Here is a 21992-nt window from a genome sequence, read left to right on the forward strand (position 1 = left end):
GGTATATAATTCTGTCTGGCAAGTAGAGACTCTCTCTCTGCTTCCAGTTGGTCATATGAGTTGCTTCCCTCTGCCACACTCTTCTTCCGTGATGTTCTGCCTCACCTTGAGCCCTGAGGAATGGAGCCACCCTTCTTTGGACAGAGATTTCTGAAACTGTGAGCCCCTGAATAAACTTTTTCTCTTCTAAAATTGTCCTGACTAACAATTTTTAAAAGTTTCTGAACGTGTAGTTCAGAAACTTTTTGAGCTTTTTGGATTTGGTGGGAGGAATTTTGAGATGCATAGCAGTGCCAGCTGGAAATGCTTTAAATTGTTGTAAACTGAGCTTAATGGCTGATTCTGGTGGGAGCTCAGAAGACTAGAATGCCAATAGGACTATGGATAATGAAGACAGAGCTCAAGAGGGTATAGAGGAATAGGAAGATACTATCAGTAAATGAACTAGAGGCCATTTGTGTTATATTCTGGCTGAGAAGTTATCTACATTTTGCCCATGTCCTGAGACTTTCTGTGAGGCTGCTTTGAAAAGTGATGGACTTCTTAATCTGGTAGAGGAAATTTCTAGAAAACAGAGCATTCAAGCAGTGATATGGATATTGCTGGCAGCTTTCGGCCAAATTTATTGTGATAATCAGGAACACAAAGCAGAGCAGCAATATTTGAAAGACCTGGACTTGAAAGGTGGAAGTAAAACTAGGGCTAAGGAAGTTGCAGTTGTTAAAGACATTACTGCCACTAAAGAAATCCTGAAGACTTTTCCCAGAGATAATAAGAAAGATGGCTTGAGAGCATCTCAAGAGCTGGCAAGACTACATCCACCTCAGTCTCAAGGGAGTAAAAGTGAAAATTCTCTTAAGAGACCAGTGGGGCATCCTTCTTTCACAAGGGAACGTAGGAAGGTTTTTCAATATACTTCAGCTACCCAAGCACTCAGTCTGCAGCCTCCAGGGTCCCTGGAAGCTTGGCTACTACTTAAGATGATGGCAGACCTTGCAATCAGCCTGATGGTGGCGGTTCTGCAGGAATTCAGAGTGCTGGAATTAGGGGGTCATGGAGACTTCCACCAAGGATTCAAAGGAAGGCTTGGGAGGCCAGGCAAAGTGGGGTTGTAGTCCCTATAGGCAGTCCCTAAAAGGGCAAAAGCATGGCGATGGGAGAAGCAAGCCAAAGCTGCAGTGGAGACCTCCAAGATTAAAAAATGCCAGTGACATGGGAGATCATCCTAGGAAAGCTTCAGGAATCAAACAGAGACAAGTCAACAGAAAGGCCTTGTGGGCTGCAACCAACAAGGCCACAGGCGTGGAGCTAGACAAGCCCTTTGAAAAGACCGTCACTGTGTCTTGTACTCCTGATACCAGACATGGAGCTACAGGACATGTTTGCCCATGTAAGTGTTGGTCTTGCTTTGGTCCCATCCCTTTTTTCTATGCCCCTATTTTTGTGAATGGAAATGTTCATTCTGTACCTTTATATATTGGATGCTTTTGATTTTTACGGGAACTCATGATACAAGCTTGCCCTGAGTCCCAGAGGACACTTTGGACTTGAACTTTTGGGCAATCTTGAAACTGTTAAGACTATGAGGACTCTTGAAGATGACTAAATGTATTTTGCATTTAGTCAAACTTGTATTACATACTAAAAAATACAAAACTAATAATTCTAAATATTTGAAGAGAATCCATGTTTGTAAAACTTGAACTCCAGGATTCACAAAAGATCATGAACTTTTGGGACACAGGAGTGGAGCATTATGGTTTGGATGTGAGTTGTCCCCCAAATGCTTACATGTGAGACAATGTAAGAAGGTTTAGAGGGAAAACAATTGGGTAATAAAACCTTAATTCAATCATTGTATTAATTCCCTATTGGGAATTAACTGAGTGATAACTGAAAGCAGGTAGGGTGTGGCTAGAGGAGATGGGTCACTGGGGGTGTTGCCTTGGGGTGTATGTTTTATGTCTAGTGAGTGGAATCTCTTTGCTTTCTGATCCATCATGTAAGCTGCTTCCTTCCACCATTCTTTTTGGCCATGATGGATCTAGCTGTCTATGGACTGAGACCTCTGAAACTGTGAGCCCTTAAATAAACTTTTCCTCCTTTACAGTTGCTCTGATAGAGTCTTTAAGTACCAGCAGCAAAAAGCTGACTGAAACAGGTAGCTATCTGATGATGCTGCCAAAATGTTTACCTTGAAACTCTTTATGAAAATGGAGTCCCAGAACATGGGGGAAAGACATCCTTCTGAATTTCACACAGGCTAGAACCTCTTAAAGATTACATATGACATTTTATTTGCTGCACTTTTATGGAGGAATCAAGAAGCCAAAGGCTAGGATGAAGGTTCCTGGACGAGGTGCATTAGATGTGAGAAGGAAATTGAGAGGTCTTGAAGAAGGAGAGATGAAGACAAGGGGAGGAAGAGTTAGAACTAGACACAGTTATGCTTAAACTTATTGTTCTAGAGTAAGAATGAGTTTGGACTTGGATTACATACTAAAAATACAAAACTAATAATTCTAAATATTTGAAGAGAATCCATTTTTATAAAACTTGAACTTCAGGATCCACAAAAGGATAGCCCGTTGCTGCTAGAGTCCGAGTAGACATCAGAAGCACCTTTGCAGGCCCCTAGGAAGTCTGCACAAGCTAATCACAACCTTGCAACGTAGCTGCACTAGCTGGGTAGGTGAGGTGCATTAAATGTCCAAATGGCTTCTTCCCATGTTTCCCAACAAGGTCAGCCTGCCACAAGAATACTGTGTTCCTCTTTTCTCTTCCTCTACTCACCTCTTGAATGAGCAGCAGGAGCTGGGCAGCAGGATTCCTGGTGCCAGCCCCGAAGTAAGCTCTGTGGAAGGAACCCTCCTTGGCCTGGGAAGGTTGTGTGTCTCCACCAAGGGGGTGCACATCCTGTGCAGAGTTGGCTGGCTCTTCACCCTGGTTTCCATGATAATGACTGTCAAACTTGAACATACTGAGCATTGTGCTTCAGAGGAGGCCCATTCGTCACAGTAATATCTCCATTATAGGAATTGGATGGGTTGGCATGTCCCGTGCAATTACCATCTTATCGAACAGACTTTGTGCCTGTCAGTGACAGCAAACTGAAAAGTGAGATGATGAATCTGAACCATGGAAGTCTTTTCTTGAAAATGACAAATATTGTTTCCAGCAGAGATTACCTTGTCACTGCAACCTCCAACCTAGTGATTATCACAGTAGGTGCACACCAGGACAAAGGAGGAACATTCTTTAGTCAAGCAAAATGTAGACATCGACAAATTAATGACTTCCAATATTACCCAATACAGCCCCTCCTGCAAACTGAGTATTGTTTCCAATCCAATTGATAGCTTAACTTATGGAACCTGCAAGATGAGGGCATTTCCTAAAGCCAGTGTTACTGAAGTGCCTGAAGTCTGGATGTCATTCACTTCTGTTTGGGCAGAGGCTTGATGTCCACTTATCACTATCAAGGGTGAATAGTTGGAAAGCCCAGAGATTTTGAGTGTTTCTGTGTGAATTAACATTGCTGCTGGATCTTGAAGGATCTGAACTCAGACATAGGAGATGATAAAGATCCCAAACAGTAGAAAAATGTCCACGAAGAAGTGATGGCTAATGCCAATGAGATCACTAAAATGAAAGGTTATATCCTTCTCAATTCATTGGCCTATCTCTGGCTGATTTAACAGATTTTTTTAAAGAATCTTTAGAGAGTACATTCAGTTTCCACCCTCATTAAAGACTTCTATGAAATAAATGAAATATTTCTAGTGTTCCTTGTATCCTGACAGAGAATGGCATAACAGACCTTTTAAAGTTACAGTTGACCCGTGAAGAGAAGGCCTATTTGAAAAGAACACAGAAACATTTGGAAAATTCAGAAGGAGCTCAAGCTTAAAAGCTGCTTATGTAATGGAAAAAGGGTATTTATGGGATTGTACATGTCAATTTTTTTTGAATAAACTCAAATTCCTAAAAGTTGGAAACAGGAAAGGGGCTTAATGCCTACCCTGTTTATTCAGCCCTCCAGCTATTATTTTCACCCACATGCTAAATGATGCTTAATTTTTAGCAGTTGCTAAGTGATTACATCAAAGTAGAATCTTCAGTTTCTCAGATTCTCAGATGTACCAATACTTGCATGTGTGTCTGTGTATATATATATATATATATATATATATATATATATATATATATATATATGCCATTGAGTCCAAAAAGATTATATGATACAGATGTTTATTTTATCATAGAAATTATGAATCTTTTTTTTTAATTCTGAATCTTATAAGTACATACTTTTCTGCCTGGCTTTTTCTCACTACATTTTTTTCTTACTATAAAGTAAATTGTTGCTTGTTCTACAATGTAAAGATAAAAGTACATACACCAAAAATTAAAAATAAAAAAGAGTGAGTCTGAATCGTCACTCTGTCACCTGTAATTGTGAATTTGGGCAATTTATGTAATGTCTCTGTATTTCAGTTTCCTCATCAATAAATAAAATAATGGCTGTGTCTACTTATAGGGCTGTTATGAGGACGAATCAAGGTGATCCTTGTAGTGCTCAGTATAGCATTTGACATGTGGGTGTGGCCAATGCTGGCTGTTGTTGTCCTACCTCTGCAAGGCCTTTCTGTAGAAATTAATGTAGACTCATCTGTGATGCCCTAGAAAGTGCCATCAGAATTTAAAAAGGCACTGTTAATAGTTAATAGTAAGTCTGTGAATCTGACAGGTTTGGTTTCAGGTCCTGTTTCTACCACGTAATGCTTAGTGATCTCAAACAAGTCACTGAGGCTCACCCAGTTACCATGTCGCATGTGAGGTCCACTTGCGATGGTTTCTGTCTATACTCAGCACTGCAGGTTCCACTGTATGCTCCATTATAGGCACTCGAGGAAGAGCCAGCAGACAATCTATAGGGATTTAGAAGCCTTCCTGCAAAGGTTGAAATCTTTTATTAGATCTCAGAGGGCCCTATAATAAGTCTTTGTTTTTATTCTTGAAAAGATGGAAATCAAATTTGTCCTCACTTTCAAATTGCCTTCATCTGATGTTCCTCAAATGGACATTCATTTCCCTTTGAATAGCATTTAGCCTTTAATGTTAACTAGATTCTTTTGTTTCCCAAAGAGAAAGAAAGAGGGAAAGGGGGTGATTTGGGAATCAGAGAGGGTTTTGAACCCTGCTTGATACTAACTAGACAAGAGGCTGTTGGAGAAGTTCTCTGTTTCCCTGAATGGAGTCTTGTCATCATATGGAACCAATGAATCCTGCCTCAGAAAACTGTTAGGAGGTTTAAATGAGCCCTGGGGTAGGAAGTGCTCACCGTGGTTCCTGAAATATCAAGTGGTCCAGCCTTCTTTGGGTAGTACCACCAGCACCCTGGTGTTCACAGATCTGTAAGCTAGCCTCAACTCTAAGAGCAATAGAGCCTGACCTCTTAGTGACATTGTGCAGCTCCTGCCAAGTGAAAGCTGACTTCAAGTGTATTGTCCACACTTGCGGCAGTGAACTATTCCTTCTCATATCAGTAGCATCCAGGCATCTGGTGTCCTCATGATTTTTCTGCCCTCTCTCAATGAAAGAAATCAGACGAAGCAGTTCACTCTGAACTCAAATGTCAGGAAGGAGGCAAGCAGCTTTCCAAATACCTATATTAAGACTTTATAGTACTGAATACCAATAAGAGCAAATAAACAAATTTGAAATGGCCAGAATCATATCATTATATGATCATATAATAGTAAGATTCCCAGGAATTCTTAAGAGGAAAGAATTTTTAAAACAGTAGAGTGCTTTATAGTATTGTTTATTTTTACATTTCAAAGGTGACTACATGAGGCTTTGATCTCCTCACTTTTATTGATCCCAGTACATGGCACAGCCCCTGGCACATTATAGGAGTTCAATAACATGGAATGCATGGTTTTGCAGTATAGTCAGATGTACAGGTATACTTCTTAGCCCACATTACTAAATGTAAACAACAAACCCTTTACAAAACAAGTAGAGGGAGTAGGAAGAAATAGCAGTACAGCAGTTTGCTTTAGTGTTAAGGAGGAAAAGAATGTTTTTCTAGAAAATGTCAGGCAAATGAGCAGAATCATAGAAAAAGTAAGAATTGGGCTTCCCAAGGCCTGGTGCAGCATGACATGAGCTAACAAGAAGGAGGATCCCCAGCCCCTAAAGAGCACAGGTGGAGGTTTGAAGGCCACTAGTGAAGGGTGGCCTTTTCCCTTTTCCAGGGAAAAGCTGGCTGTAGAAAATTAGACCCCAGCATGCATTTCCTATATTCGTTTTAGTTTCTTTTAAACACTTTGGACACATCCTCTCCCACAATCCTCTCACATTTTCACCATGCACTCCTAATCCTCTGCTCTCTTATATGTAAAGTGGGGGAAAATGGATCCCTCTTTCTCTCTCTGTTATACTAATTTTCTCTAATCTTTTGCTCAGTAGTATGTCACAGAACAGGTTCCAGCTCATTAGTTGACAACTTTAATGTTGTTCTCTTAAAATAGTCAAAGATTTGCTCTTTTCCTTAATAGCCAACAATAAATATGAATCTTAATGTCCCTTTCCCAATTTCCTGAGGCTAAAATTTTCACATTAAACTCATATTTCACCCTTCTAAAACTACTCTAGAAAGAACCAGCCAGATTTATTTTATGATTTCTTTCTTAATCTAAAAAGCAAATGCCAGGAATTTTATACATTAGACATTTTTTTTTTTAGCTGGGAAATACCCCCCAAAATAAAGTTTTTAAAAATGTACCTTGTGATTCACATTTAAAAATATAAAATTGAAAATTTCTGTCAGTGGTATTAGGTTGAGCCATATAGTTGTTTTTCTGGGTCAAGACAAATGTGAATTTTGTAAACCTAATACAGATTTATATTTATTTTTATCTGGTATCTGTAGAGTCCTCACAGATGTGTTGACCCTAGAACTCTTGGGTAGGGGTACAGCCATAGAAGACCGTATGAAAGGAGTCTCTAGAGAGTTTAGACCAAAAAAGCAACCTTAATTGTTATTTAAAAAGAATATTTAAACAAAACAGAAATCTTAAGAGCAATGGTTACCATTCACTGAGTAGGGTTTATATGCATCATTTATTCAGTCCTCAATATAGCCTTCAGCCCTTTTGAATATTCCTATTATTAATTATTAAAAATAATAAATATTAATTATTAATTTGAATAATTATTAATCATAGTTAATAATTATTAATAATTATGATTAATGATTATTAATTAATAATATTATTAATTCATAGAGTTAAGACTTCAATATAAATTCTACATGAAAAAATACTCTTTCTTTTCTATTAAACTGACCCTTTGATTTCTTTAAAAATAAAAAAAAAGAAAAAAAATTCTTTGAAATGCAATACCAGTTATCATCAGCACTTGGTATTGCATATTGATTGAGTTCTTTGCATAGAAATTTTTATTTTCTAGAATTAGGTCTTTGAGATGAAATCCTAGAAAGTAGGAGGCCTTCTTATTGACCATAAGCTTCTCAAGAATACTACTGGCATAGCACCTAAGATATAGTAAATCTCAAATAGATGCTTCTAGAATTAGTGATTGGATAAATAAATGATTTTTACAATGGGAGTTGGTACATAGCTCTTTGCAAAATCAAACATCCTATGGTATATATGTATTTTTAACCACAAGATTAAATCACAGAAATGTAATTTTAAACAGAAATTTAGAGATCACCTTTCACAAGATTTTTATTTCATAAATGAAGGAACTAAAGCACAGTGTTGTAGAGCTAAGTGGTGACAGAAACTAGAACCCCATCCACTGAGCATTTTTTCTTTTCTTTCTGGTGGTGGTGGTGGTGGTGGTTCCTCCTCCTCCTCCTCATCCTCCTCCTCCTCCTCTTCTTCTTCTTCTTCTCCTTCTCCTTCTCCTTTGATATGCATGACAGGAGAGTGTATTTTGACATACTATACATACATGGAGTATAACTTATTCTAATTAGGATCCCATTCTTGTGGTTGTACATAATGTGGAGTTTCACTGTGGTGTATTCATATATGAACATAGGAAGTTCATGTCCAATTCATTCTACTGACTTTTCTATTCCCATTCTCCCTCCCTTCCCTTCATTCCCCTTTGTCTAATCCAATGAACTTATATTCTTCTCCACTGAACATTCTTGAGAATACACCTATCCCTGGATTCTTCCACCTGCCAGAACGTAAAGGGCTAATCTAAAATAGTTATCCTAAATTATTTATATTTAAACATAATATATAGAGAGAGATATAAAATATGCACATAAATAAAGAATTGCAACACTATCTTTAAAAAATAGTTACTTGTTTTTACTGCATACAGCATTTAATAGAGATCTACATTAGCTAGGAATTTCTAGATGTCAAGAGAAAAATAAATACAAAATTTTGCTTTGAAAACCATATCCATTCACTAACCCTCAAGTGAATTAGTGCTCTAAAAAAATATACATAGTCAGATACTCACAAGCAAAAAATAATAATTTTAAAAAGCTGAATATATATAACAAGCATTTTTCACACATATTTCCTAGAAAATACATTGTAAATTACATAATTTTTTTGGTGTTTTAGGCACATTTATTCTTGGTCTCCTATTCATCCAAAAAGCCATACTTTTTCTGGTTTACCTCATTTACCTCACTTTCTCATTATACCCGACATAGAAAAGAAGCAATATTTAGAAATAATGTATTCCCTGCAAATGGGAAATATGCATGCATAATCATCTTTCATCTAATAGTCACTGTTTTCATATATCTCCAAATATAGCTTTCCCCCTAAATTCTTCTTCGGCCTGTACTTTTTATCTAATGTCTATAATAAAATCTTAACAACACAAAGATTTTTTTTTTATGCTTTTAAGAGGGAACAAGATGCTAGCATAGGATGGATGAGAAGTGGAAGTTACAATTGAGATGATGTAAACCTTGAGCTATGCATGTACCCCAAAGCCCTAAGTTGAACTGTTGCTATACAAGGGACAAGGGGCAGATGGGAAGCAAACTTGGAGTCTAGAACCTTCAGCTTAGAATGATGACAAGAACCAGGTTGAACATTCAGTGAATGCTTTGATATACAGCATGGCTCTACATTAGGCAGAAACAAATGTATTTTTTAAAAAAAAATGTTTTAAAAGCAGCTCTAGGGTCCTATAAATCCTAGGGAGCTTTCTCAGAACCCTAGATTAAAAAAAAAAAAAAAAAAGAAACAAAGAAAATCTTAAGGCTTATTCTTCACTCAGAGTCACAGAGCATTACATATGAACAAGACAGCCTAAGATAGCATTTCAAAATGCTAGCATGGATAATTGTGCAATTTCAGTTTTTTCAGGAGCAAACATCTCTGGTTTGCCTGTGTTTGACAGCTAACCTGACATTTTAGTTGCATTGACAATGGAATGATAAAACTTTATTTTTTATCAGTTTAGTTAAGAAGTTCTCATAGCAAGTCACTTTAGACTTCAGATGGGCAATACAATTACAGAAATTAAATGGTAAATAAAGCCAGTCATAGACTGTCTTTCCAACAAAACAAGAAAAATCAACTAGAGAAAAGAGGATGCATGAAGAAACTGGAGGCAGATGGACCAGAGGGAGGGGGTAGGAGAATGGCAAAGAGAGATCAGCAGCAGGAGGAGGGAATATAGACAGCTCAGCTGCAGAGGAAAGGTAAGGAAAGAGAAAGTGAAGGAACTGTAGTCACAGACGCAGAGAGACAAACCAGGAGACCATCACAGAGGTGAGACCCCAAGTGGGGGAAATGGAGGAGCAGGGAAGGGGAAGAACAGAAACTATTTGAAAATAAAGGAATCCTACCTTTGCATGGCACTGTATGTGCTAACTTTTCCAGGTGGTAGGTGTTTGCAAAATAGCAAACTGCAGGAGGAAGCTACATGCAATGCTGAATCAAAAAGGGGAAAGATAGAATGGAGATTTTTTTTTAAAAAATCCAGAATGACATCCCAGTACCAATAAGAGCAAGGGCTACTCATGTATATTTTATTCTGATGCTGGCAATGGTTAATGCAGTAGATGGAGCTTGAGGGTTCCAGGTTCCCGGTTTCACACCGCTTCCAGTGCTTGCCTGTGCTTTATTGACTTAATGCTTGTCGTTCTCACAAGATGCAGCAGAGCCTGCAGTCTGCCTTTCACAGAACTGACCTCAGTGTAGAGTGAAGTACAGTTCAAGGAGGCGCTGAACTTGGTTCCAAGAATACTAAAAGGGTTGAAGCTGAGTAAGATGCTCTGGGGATTCTTGTGTTCTCTGTGATGGTCAAAGTGGCAGAGCTGCTGAGAGGAGCTGGCCCCTTCACTGGTCAGTTGGATCTGCAGGAGTTAGTCCCTAGAGACTGGACTGCAGCATACCTGGAGATGGGTGTGTTTATGGGAATGGAAAGGCAGACTTACCCGCAGAGAAGAGAGGCACTAGCTTGTGCACTTTGACTGTTAAAAGGCATTCTTTCATGATATTGTGGGGAAGGGGATGTGCTTGGAGGAAGGAGTCAATTCATAGCATCATTGGTGGCTTCCAGAGACAAGTATGTCACCTGCAGACTCCAGGAAGGAAGCAGGAAGTAATAGAAGAGAACAGCATAGTGTGAGAAAGGACTGTCTGAGTGTTATACAGACAGGAGCTCTGTTAGTTTAGAAGCATTTAGCCTTTCTGTGCCTCAGTTTCCTTATTTAATAAGTTGATCTTAGCTAAATTCTTGAGGGAATTAGCAATCACAAGTCTGCCACAAAACCCTCTTGCTCAATTTTTCACTGCCAGTATTATCTTGATTAGTAACCTTCCACCTTTAAATTTCTAGTCATAGACAGTTTGAAGAAAGCTATTGGACTATACATCTTTCTGCTTTATTAGCACTATTTCTTTCTGGGTCTGCTCATTCTCTTTTTTCCTTTTCCCCAAAATTTACTGAGCATTTACTTTGTGCTGGAAACTGAACCCATGGCAGTGAACCTTATTTCTTGATAATGTTCTCTAATTAAAGTATTGTGTCTTCGGAGCTCTGTGGATATCCATAGCTTTGGCAACTAACCATGGAAACTCATTAGACTTTGCTGGGGAGTTGTTTTCTGTAGGGAGCAGCGTTCTGTGCACTAAATTGGGAGGTCTGAAACAAGGGAATTGGTTAGTAATTAGAAGAGACTTAAATGACTGAAAATATCTCCCTGCCTATGTAAATGGAAAAATTTCTGATGCTTACAATACCCACTTGGGACTGATTGTAAAATACTGAGCACAGCCTTGGCGGCTGTATAAAATCCTGATACATGCTTGAAAGAATGGATGAAGTGATGAAGGAGAAGTTATTCCAGGGAATAGACAATATTTTTCCTAACTCTTCTGATTTTGCATTTTCTGGAGACTTTAAAAATGTTTTTTTTTTGTTTGTTTCCTCTGATTCTCCCAGTGTCCAGATGATTTTATAAAATCATTGACTCTTAGAGCTACATGGTGTGTGATCCACCTAAATTTCCAAAAGTTGACCCATCCAAAAATGGCAGCTGCAACATAGAAAGCTCTGCTCTTTAGAGAAAGCTGGACATCTTTTTTGCAGGTTCCTGCGTATCTTTTCCATTAGTACATCTTGCCTGATCTTTTCTACTTTGTCATCTTTTCCTTAGTAGCTGCTAGCATTGGCCACCAAGTTATTGGTGAGCGGGTTAATAATACTTGTTTAGGAGAACCAAAGTCCATGAACCTTAAAGACTTATTTAAAGTCAAGGAAGAGATTTCATCCAGCCCATGTGCTTGCAGTCACCTTCAATAAAAATTTATGAGGAAGGCAATTTGTGTCACAACCTGGGAATACAAAAAGACTAAAGGAATGGCTGGAGCTGTCCTCATAAAGATCAAGGTGATATGTATTCATAAAACCAACAAATGGACAAAGAAAGCAAATCACAGAACACTGTGTGTAGTATGATCATTTTTTAAAAACAATAACTATATATTGGGAGTAAATATCTGTTTTGCACCAGTATATTTCCACTCACTCACATGCACTCGGCATCTACTAGATATTAGAAATATAGGCAGGGATATGCACATATGTGGAGAGAAAAGTATAAAAGTCATCTGGAGGTTATGGTAGAAAGATGTTCTTGCTATTCTTTTATGTTGTCTTAATTATTTAAAATGGGCTTCCTTCTTAATAAAGCACTAAAGAAAGACAGAAATACACCTAATGCTGCTGATGGCCAAGTGAGTGGTACAGACACTCAGGGGTATGAGAGAACTAGAAAGGTGGAGCTTGACCTCACCATGAGAGAAAGTCAAAACTTCAGAAAATCCTTGGAAATGGAAAGCAAAATAGGAAAGAAGAGAACCATAGAAAGTAACGTTGATATAGGGATGTGAAACTTCTGGCTGAAGCAAAGGTTTGCTTAGAAGGAGTTGGGTAATGTAAGGCACTAAACACTAGCATTGTCTCATCTGGACTGTGGCACTAACACAGTGAGTGATGCTAGCAAGCAATTCCTTTCCCTGGGTCATGAGAAAATTGGACAAGATCAACTCCAATGCTCTCCCACATCAAAGAAGTCTAAGATCTCAAGAGACTAGAGAGGGATATTGTAAAAGCCACATTATTAAATTCCTTGAATAAGAGAATCAGACAATTTCACATTACCCACAAATAATGAGGAACACAGAAGAATATGAGCAATAATATCATGTGAAATGTGAACAGCAGTTTTGGAGATAACTTGATGAATATAATATACAAGGTGAAAGTCAAGGTAGTGAGAATAGAAAGAAGAGAGTGCAGGAGAGATTAGAGGAAAAGGTAACAGATCAGTTAGAAGTAAAGCATAATAACATCATGATAAATCAAATCACAAGTCCATAATGAAAGAGAGAAGGAATAAAGGAGAAGCCCTTCTGCATGGAGGAATGTAAGCTAATAATTATAAAAGAAACAGAAAATTACAAAATCACCATTTTCTAAATATTAATAAAATGAGTGTTTCAGGCAAGTACATTGGAGAGATGCTTGAAAAAAATGGGCACCAAAGTTGATTGGGGAAAAAAGGATATTTACAAAGTTTCAAAAAAGTCGTACAGTGCAGTGGCACATGCCTATAATCCCAGCAGCTTGGATTCAAAGCCAGGCTCAAAAACTTACCCAAGGCCTAAGCAATTTAACAAGATCCTGTCTCTAAATAAAAAAGGATTGGGGATGTGGCTCAGTGGTTAAGAACCCCTGGGTTCAACCCCCAGTACCAAAAAAGAAAAGCCAAAAAATAAAAAAAGTTATTTATGAAGGAAAGTTGTCTTTAGAATGAAGAGATCTGGTGGTCTGTAGCCAAGTGACCCAAGAGCATCACCACAGTGAGGTGACCTCACATTTTGGGACTCCTACTATCAAGAAAAAACAGACAAATTCTGGTCTTACAAAAAAGTCAATATAATTAAAGAAAAAATGAAGGCTGTTTTCTAGATTAATAGTAGGTATAGACACTTAACAACCAAATGCTATGCATGAACCTTGACCAAATTCTGGACTTAAAATAAATCTACAAAAGACACATTTACAGAAGGCAAATGAAGAAATTTAAGTACATACAGCATTTTGAAAGGCATAGAATTATTTTTAGTCTTTTGGTTTTCTTTGGTGTGATGATGATATAGTGGTTGCATAGGAAATATCTTTACACTAAGAAGATTCCTCAGTGACATGTTATGTTGAAAGTAACATGATGTCTGCAACATATTCAAGAGATTCAGAAAAAGTATGTGTGTGTGTGGGGGGGGGTATGGGCATGTGCTTCTCACTGTTGTAATAGGTAGATAAGTAAGTGGGTAGAGAAAGAAATGAAAGGGAAGAATAAGTGTGCAAAAGTGTTAGTAACTGTTGAATCTTATGAAAGTTTTATAAGATTTCATTGTACTATTCTTCAAATCTTCTGTAATTTGATTTTTTTTCAAATAGTTTTTCAAATAGTTCCAATAGTCCAGATCAGGGCTTAAGACTAGGGTAGTAAATTAGAAAAATAACACATCATATACAACCATAAGAATGGAAGTTATACTTCATGTATGTGTAAAATGTCAAACTATGTTCTACTATCATGTATAACTAAAAAGAAACAATTTAAAAATAGGTAAGAACAAAAGCTAAAAATATGTTGAAGGGAAAATAGACAAATAAATATCATTCTCAACAGTAGTAGAAACTACAGTGTTATTTTCAGTCTTTGTGTCTGTGCAGCTGCGCACCCCCTCCCCCCCTTAAGGGGACTAATGAAGCAATTGGAAGGAGGATTTAAGAGGTCTTGACACAGTTTGCCTGATCTCAGGAAACTTGTTTCCTGAGAACCTTTAAATAGTGAAGTGATGACCCTTTTTTAAGTAAGAAAATAGTAAGAAAAGTGCTGACATAATTTGGGGCAGCAGTCAGATGCCAGGATACAAATAAGCCCCAAAGCAAAATTATGTCATTCTGAGGAGCTATGATGAAACCAACCCTGCTGAATCCTACACACAGCAGCCAGAGCGTAAGTTTTGCATTTAATGGAATTTGACCAAGATAATTCCATTAGTACCTTCTTCCTATTCAAGCCTTTCAGATGCCTTAGGAAAGAGTCATTTGACAGGCATGGGTCTAGAGACAATTTTATTTACCCCATTAAAATTGATTTTAAAGTTTATAAACAATGTCAACTGTACAGAGGAAAAAAAGAAAATAAGAACAGCTTTCATCTATATTACAATCTCACTAATTCAGATTAGAATATAAAAATCTAGTCAAATTAGTGAATATTATTGCTTCCAAATCTGAAACCAATTCCCACTTAAAAAATCTTTTTGATAAGAATCTAGCTAATTGGATTAATTTTAACAAACAAATTTATTTGGAATTAGGATAGTTATGTGGAAAATAGTGTTGATCTAGTGTTTCTTTTTCAGGTGCTATTGCACTTTTAAAAAGACAGTTTTTTACTATGTACAACTATACCACTATTTATAGAACATTTAACATGCCTGGGCCTTGCACACCTAAAAATGAATACTAACCCCCAATCTGACATGGTAAAACAAAGATTAGACCCCTCATTTCCATACCCACCTGTTAAGAACTACTGTTATATTCTAAATCACAAAGGGCCAAGCCATCACTTTCTTCATTATTGAATCCCCTCAAATTAGCACAATTACTGACATAAGAAGAGACATTCAGTAAATAACTGTCAGATAGATTAATGTAATATTTGGAAATTTGATTACATCAGGACACATTTTTTCTTTTTTTCCCCACATTTTTTATTGGTGATTATAATTGTACAAACTGATAGGATTTGTTGTTTCATATTCATACATGCACACAATATGCAATATATAATATATTTTGGCCAATATTCCTCCCCAGCACTTCCCACTTCTTAGGACTTACTTTTTTCTAGACATACTACTTAAAAAATTTGCTTACATAGCCCTTTTTATGTTTTTATGGTCCAAGTAGAACGAACTTCAAATTTAGTAGTTAGAATTGTTTCTTGCATAACTTTTAATGTTGTTATGATGATGCATGTCCACTTAAAAATAATACAGATACTAGGAAACCATACACCAACAAGACATAACAACCATAAATGTATATGGCCCAAACAATGGTGCAGCTATGTTCATCAAACAAACTCTTCTCAAGTTCAAGAGTCAAATTGACCACAACACAATAATCTTGGGTGACTTTTACACACCTCTCTCACCACTGGTTAGATCTTCCAAACAAAAGCTTAACAAAGAAACTATAGAAGTCAATAATACAATCAATAACTTAGAATTAACTGACATATATAGAATATTTCAACCTGCATCAAATGGATACACTTTCTTCTCAGCAGCACATGGATCCTTCTCTAAAATAGACCATATAATATGCCACAAAGCAACTCTTAGCAAATACAAAAAAGTAGAGATATTATCATGCCTTTTATCAGATCATAATGGAATGAAATTAGAAATCGATGACAAAATAAGAAGTAATAATTTCTTCATCACCTGGAGACTAAACAATATGCTACTGAATGAACAATGGATTGCAGAAGACATCAAGGAGGAGATTAAAAACTTCTTAGAGGTAAATGAGAACACAGACACAACATATCAAAATATCTGGGACACTATGAAAGCAGTTCTAAGAGGAAAGTTCATTTCATGGAGTTCATTCCTTAAAAGAATATGATCTCTTCTCATCAGCATTTTTTGCCCACCTAGCCACAACTCCCTGGACTTTTGAAGTGTCCATTAGCATTTGGTTGTATGATTTTTTTTCAGGCATTCTCTATAAGGAACCATACTTACTTTTCCTTAAAAAAAAATGGGGGCATATGTACATATAGTTCTACAACTTGCTTTTATTTAACTTAGCAGTATATCATAGATTTTTTTTAGTTTAAGAATATCAGACATATATATGCTCTTGCCTTTAATGACTGAAATCTATTTTATTATGTGAACGTTGTATAATCTATTTACTCAAGACCCTATTGATACTGTTTTATTAGTAGGTAAATTAGTGATACCTTAACATAAGAAATATTGATATTTTTATATAAATAATAGAGCATTGCAGTCAGTCTACTAATTTCAAAATGGAGTCCTTGTTGATCAAATTCAGAAGATTGCTGTTATTATCATCACCCATCAAGAAAAGGGTCTCAGCTTCAAATTTGATTCTAGGTTTTTGAGATGTCAGCTTGGAAGCACATATGCATCCCATCCCAGGATGGAATATTTGGAGGGTGGGGTGAGGGAAAAAAAAACCCATCTCTTTACAGGGGAATTCATCTTTGCACCCCAAAGTTTGACCCTTTGCCTAAGCAGTTTGACAGTTGAGTGATGTAGAGGTGAACCGTCAGCAGAAGTTTTCAAGGGCAGGAGGGTGGGGGGTAGTACTACTTCCATCATGATCCTTCTAGACTCACATAGTTCTGTGAGAGACACCAGTATGTACAGATATCCTTGTGTGAAGAAAACATGGTGGACAGAGCCCTGGGAAGGGGACACAGGTCAGTCATGGGTTATACAAATGTCCAAATATTCCATTCCAAGTATATCTTCAGGGGAGTTCTTGAGCCATTCTGTCTAATTGGTGAAAGAGCCCCAGAGGGCCAAAGAGTTTGTTAACTAACAAAGTCATAGCACAACTTAAGGCTGAAATCAAATCTAGCATGAATGAAAGGCTGGTGGGAGCACAGAGGAAAACAAAGAGTTCTGTCACCATGAGGAGTACCCACATCAGACTGATCATCTATCATTAGGCAGCTTGTTGAGAATAAAGAATCTTAAGCCCTTCCCTTGAAGATTCTGTTTCAGTGAATATAGTTAACCAACTGTTCTCCCCCTGGATGACAAATTCTTTCAGAAAAGGTCTCTGATAGTACCTGGCTCATAATAAGTATGCAATAACCAGTTGTCACATAAGTTTTAATGATTTAAATGAAATTATGGAATCTAAGAGCTATAATCCTTCATTAACTCCAGGAATATTACTTAACATCTACACAGTCATCTAGGCACTAGAGGTGTGGAGGTAAAAGAGACAGACAGGGTCCTTACGGAAAGATTTTTGAGGGGTAGTTAGGATAAATAAAATGGTCCTAAATTCTGTGAGAAATTAAAATAGGCTGTGCTAAAGACAAGCTGGGAGGCACTGTTTTGTTGTTGTTGTTCTTTTTAGTTATTCATGACAGTAGAATGTATTTTGACATATCATACCTATATAGAGAGTATAACTTCCCATTCTTGTGGTTGTAGGTGATGTGAAGTTACACTGGTTATATATATGAACATAGGAAAAATATGTCCAGTTCATTCTACTGTCTTTCTCATTCCCATACTCTCTCCTTTCCCCCCATTTCCCTCTGTCCAACCTGATGAACCTCCACTCCTCCCATCCCCTGCCTATTGTAAGTCAGCATCCACATATCTGAGAGAACATTCAGTCTTTGGTTCTTTGGGATTGGCTTTTTTTTTTTTTTTTAGCATGATATTCTTCAGTTTCATCCATTTGCCAGCAAATGCCATAATTCATTTTCTTTATGGCTCAGTAATATTCCATTGTGTATAGGTACCACATTTTTTTTTTTTATTCATTCATCGGTTGAAGGACACCTAGTTTGGTTCCATAGCTTAGCTATTGAGAATTGAGCTGCTATAATCATTGATGTGGCTGTATCACTGTAGTATGCTGATTTTAAGTCCTCTGGGTATAAACTGAGGAGTGAGATAACTGGGTCAAATGATAGTTCCATTCTAAGTTTTCTAAGAAATCTCCATACTGCTTTTCATAGTGGTTGCACCAATTTGCAGTCCTACCAGCAACGTATGAGTGTACCTTTTTCCCCCACATCCTCACCAACATTTATTGTTAACTTGTATTTCTTCTTTTTTTTCTTTTGGTATTAAGGATCAAACTCAAGGGCACTCAACCACTGAGCCACATCCCCAGCCCTATTTTGTATTTTATTAGGGACAGGGTTTCACTGAGTTGTTTAGTGCCTTGCTTTTGCTGAAGCTGGCTTTAAACTCACAATTCTGCTTTCTTAGCTTCCTGAGCCACTAGGATTACAGGTATGCACCACTGCGCCCATGTTACTTTTGTGCTTAATAATTGCCATTCTGACTGGAGTGGGATGGAATGGAATCTCAGTATAGTTTTAATTTGCATTTCGCTAAATGCTAGAGATATGCAACATTTTTTTCATATATTTGTTGACCATTTGTATTTCTTCTTCTGTGAAGTGTCTGTTCAGTTTCTTTGCCCATTTATTAATTGGGTTAATTGAGGGCTTTTGATTGTTTGTTTTTGGTGTTAAGTTCTTTGATTTCTTTTTATATCCTGTATAAAAAATGCTGTATCTGAGGAGGTACATGTGGCTAAGATTTTCTCTGGGAGACTACTTTTGATAGGGTAGCAAGCTAGCAAGATCTTGTCTAAAAGGACTTGGGGAAACTGGGGATGTACTTGGTGGGAAAGCCTGCTTGGGTTCAATCCCAAATACAAGAAGAGGAGGAGGAGGAGGAGAAAGAAGAGGAAAAAGAGCAAAAACAGGAAGAAGCAGAAGAGGAAGAATAGGAAGAAAAAGAGGAGGAAGAATGAAAGAAAGAGGAAGAGAGAGAGATAAAAGAAGGGAGGGAAGTGTTTTAAACAGCTCTTCTCCTCTGTGACTAAAAGACCTGACAACAATTTCAGAGGAGGAAAAGTTTATTTGGCACTCATGGTTTCAGAAATCTTAGTCCATAGAAGCTGACTGTTGCTCTGAGCTGAAATGAGAGAGAAAATCAGGAAAGCTGCTCAGGACAAGACAATCAGGAAGCAGGGAGAGAACTTTCAACAAGAACAAAATATATACCCCAAAGGCAAGGTCCCAGGGATCTACTTCTTCCAGTCACACCCTACCTGCCTACAGTTATCATCCAGTTAATGAATATCTGTGAATCAATGCACTGATCAGGTTAACACTCTCATAACCCCATCATTTCACCTCCAAACTTTCTTGCATTGTCTCACTCGTGAGCTTTGGGGGAACACCTTGCATCTAAACCATGACAGGAAGAAAAGATGGGAGGAAGGAATGGAGAGAGGAAGGATAGAGAAAAGGAAATAGGGTAGTAAGCTAAGTGCTCTCTGAGGAACTGGCATGTAAACTGAGACTGAGTCACATATGAGAAGGGCTGGGGAAGAACACTCAAGTCAAAGGGACCACTGGCACAAGTACCTCAGGCTAGAGGGAACAGGAACTGAAGCAGAGCAGAATGAAGGCCCTGGGGGTAAGAGAGAGCATGTAAAAGGTAGAGAGTGGTATCAGGGTATCAGAGAGATAAGCAGCAGTCAAGCTGTGGTCGCATTGTGTAGAAAATGGCAATTAGTCCATTCATTTCAAAATGGAGTCCATGTTGTTCCAATTCAAAAGATTGCTGTTATTATCAGCAAGAAAGGGTCTCAGCTTCAAATTTCAAGTAATTATTCCAGGTAAAACAAGAAGCCAATGTAAAGGTTTTTGAAGAGGAAAGGCATGATCTGATATACATTTTGAGAAGATCATTGTCACCGCTGAGTTACAAATACATTATGGAGAGTGGGGGCAGCCAAATTGAGAAGAGGAAAACTAATCAAGAGGCTATTATTACAGTGTCCCTGGGAGAAATGATGGGTTACCTAGAGGGATGAGTGGAGTTGGGGAAGAGTGGATAGAATTGAAATGGCTTGAAGCCAGAGTAAACAGACCTGCTGATGGATTTGCATGGGGAAGTGGAGTGAGAGACAGAATTAAGGTTCTTGGTTGAGTGGTTGGATTTGCTGAAAGTGAGAAAATTCTCTAGGGAAAAAAAAGAAAAAGGTTTAGGAGATAATTAAGTTTGATTTCCAGCATGGTACATTTAAAAAGTCTTAGGTTTCCAAATGGAAATGTCATGTAAGTGGGTGGATTTTTAAGAACAGAGTTGAGGGGAAAACCAGAGCTGAACATACTAGTATCATCTTGTATTTGTATAATAGTTTATAAGGTTTCAACTAATTTTGCTTACATATTCTCTCAGAGACAGCTGTTATTCAAAACCCATGAATCCTAAAAGTTATTTGCTGCACCCGAACCTATCATAAGCTGGGTTTGGATATACAAATCATATTTTTATTTTCTTTTTAATTGTAGACTTCAAAGTGATCCTCCTTTTACAAAGGCTCTCGGCAAGCCAAAATATTTTTAAACTTTTTAATAAAATGCATAACCATTTTTGCATCAGCAAGTCGAACTTAAAGGGGATGTTAACGTTTCACTGCTAAGATACATAAAAATCCAATATCAGTTCTTCATTTTGCCTGTGTTCCAGGAGAATGCTAGTCCTGAGCTCTCATGCAGCTACTGTCAGAAACGTTATCACTCTCCACCAAGTGTGGCAGCCTCCAGGAAGAAAAAGGAACTTAATTAGAAATTTCCACTTCAAATTCAATTTATGGTTTATTCACTCTGAAACATGCTGGAGGGTGTTTAAAAAGTTTGATGCTGAATGATCTGTTTGTTTTTCTCAAGCTGTCAACAAAATACATATTAGGTATAGAATATATTTGTTTATCAAGCATCCAGAGATATCAGGGATTTGGCATGAGGTTCTCTTTCTTGATGAAGAAACTGAGGCCTAGAGAGAAGAAAAGGCTCTCCAAAGCCAAGTAAACCATTGGCAGGATGGGACTGGACCCAGGACAGTGTCCTCCAGAGCACCATGCATCCCCTTCAGTGCCTACAACCCCAGCACTTCTCTTGGTCAACTGATCCTTTATTGAAATAATTTTTTACTAATCCGGGTCATCATCCTACCTTGTGTTTGTCAGTAGAGGAATAATTCTATGTCCCTACTGTACATCAGGCATTATTCTAAGTGCTTCATGTGAATTGACTAATCTAACCTTGTGCAGCTCTTTGAAGAAGGAACACTTAGCAGCCCCACTTTGTACAGCAAATCTCTTCTGTATCTGGGTTCAGTCTGATCAGGGAACTGACCTTCAAAGTACAAAAAGTCAAAGTTATTATCAACAATGACCACTTTCTGAGCTCAAGATAAATATTTCTTATGGCTTTCAAAACTGTGGATGTCTGACAGAGCAAACCCAATCATGTCTACAACAAAATACACTATCCCCCCATCCAATCTCACTTTTCATCCTGTGTTCCCAGCTTGAGTAATGGTACCATTACACCTCCAATCATCTTAAAATTTGTGACACCTTTCTCACCTCCCATTTCTAATCCATTCAACACAACTATTACTTAGACCATTTTGAGTTCTTAAAAGTATTTGAGACTAGATCTGTAGAACCTCCCTCTATGTTCCTCTCTGTCTGTACCCCATCGCCCACCTCCATGCCATTCCTGGTTTCCTAATTCAAGCTTTCATCCTCTATCATTTGTAATACTGCAATCATCTCTCATC

The 21992-nt window shown here is 37.7% G+C and overlaps 1 protein-coding gene and 1 pseudogene across 11 annotated transcripts in view; both read left to right on the forward strand.

Annotated features, from left to right (window-relative positions):
• Dlg2 (discs large MAGUK scaffold protein 2) overlaps window positions 1–21992 on the forward strand; it is a 1165863-nt gene that overhangs the window by 808186 nt on the left and 335685 nt on the right. The window lies entirely within an intron of this gene.
• Window positions 1213–20993, forward strand: LOC143392103 (L-lactate dehydrogenase A-like 6A; annotated as a pseudogene).

This window comes from Callospermophilus lateralis, chromosome 2 (assembly GCF_048772815.1).
Source record: "Callospermophilus lateralis isolate mCalLat2 chromosome 2, mCalLat2.hap1, whole genome shotgun sequence".
Lineage (NCBI taxonomy): Eukaryota > Metazoa > Chordata > Mammalia > Rodentia > Sciuridae > Callospermophilus > Callospermophilus lateralis.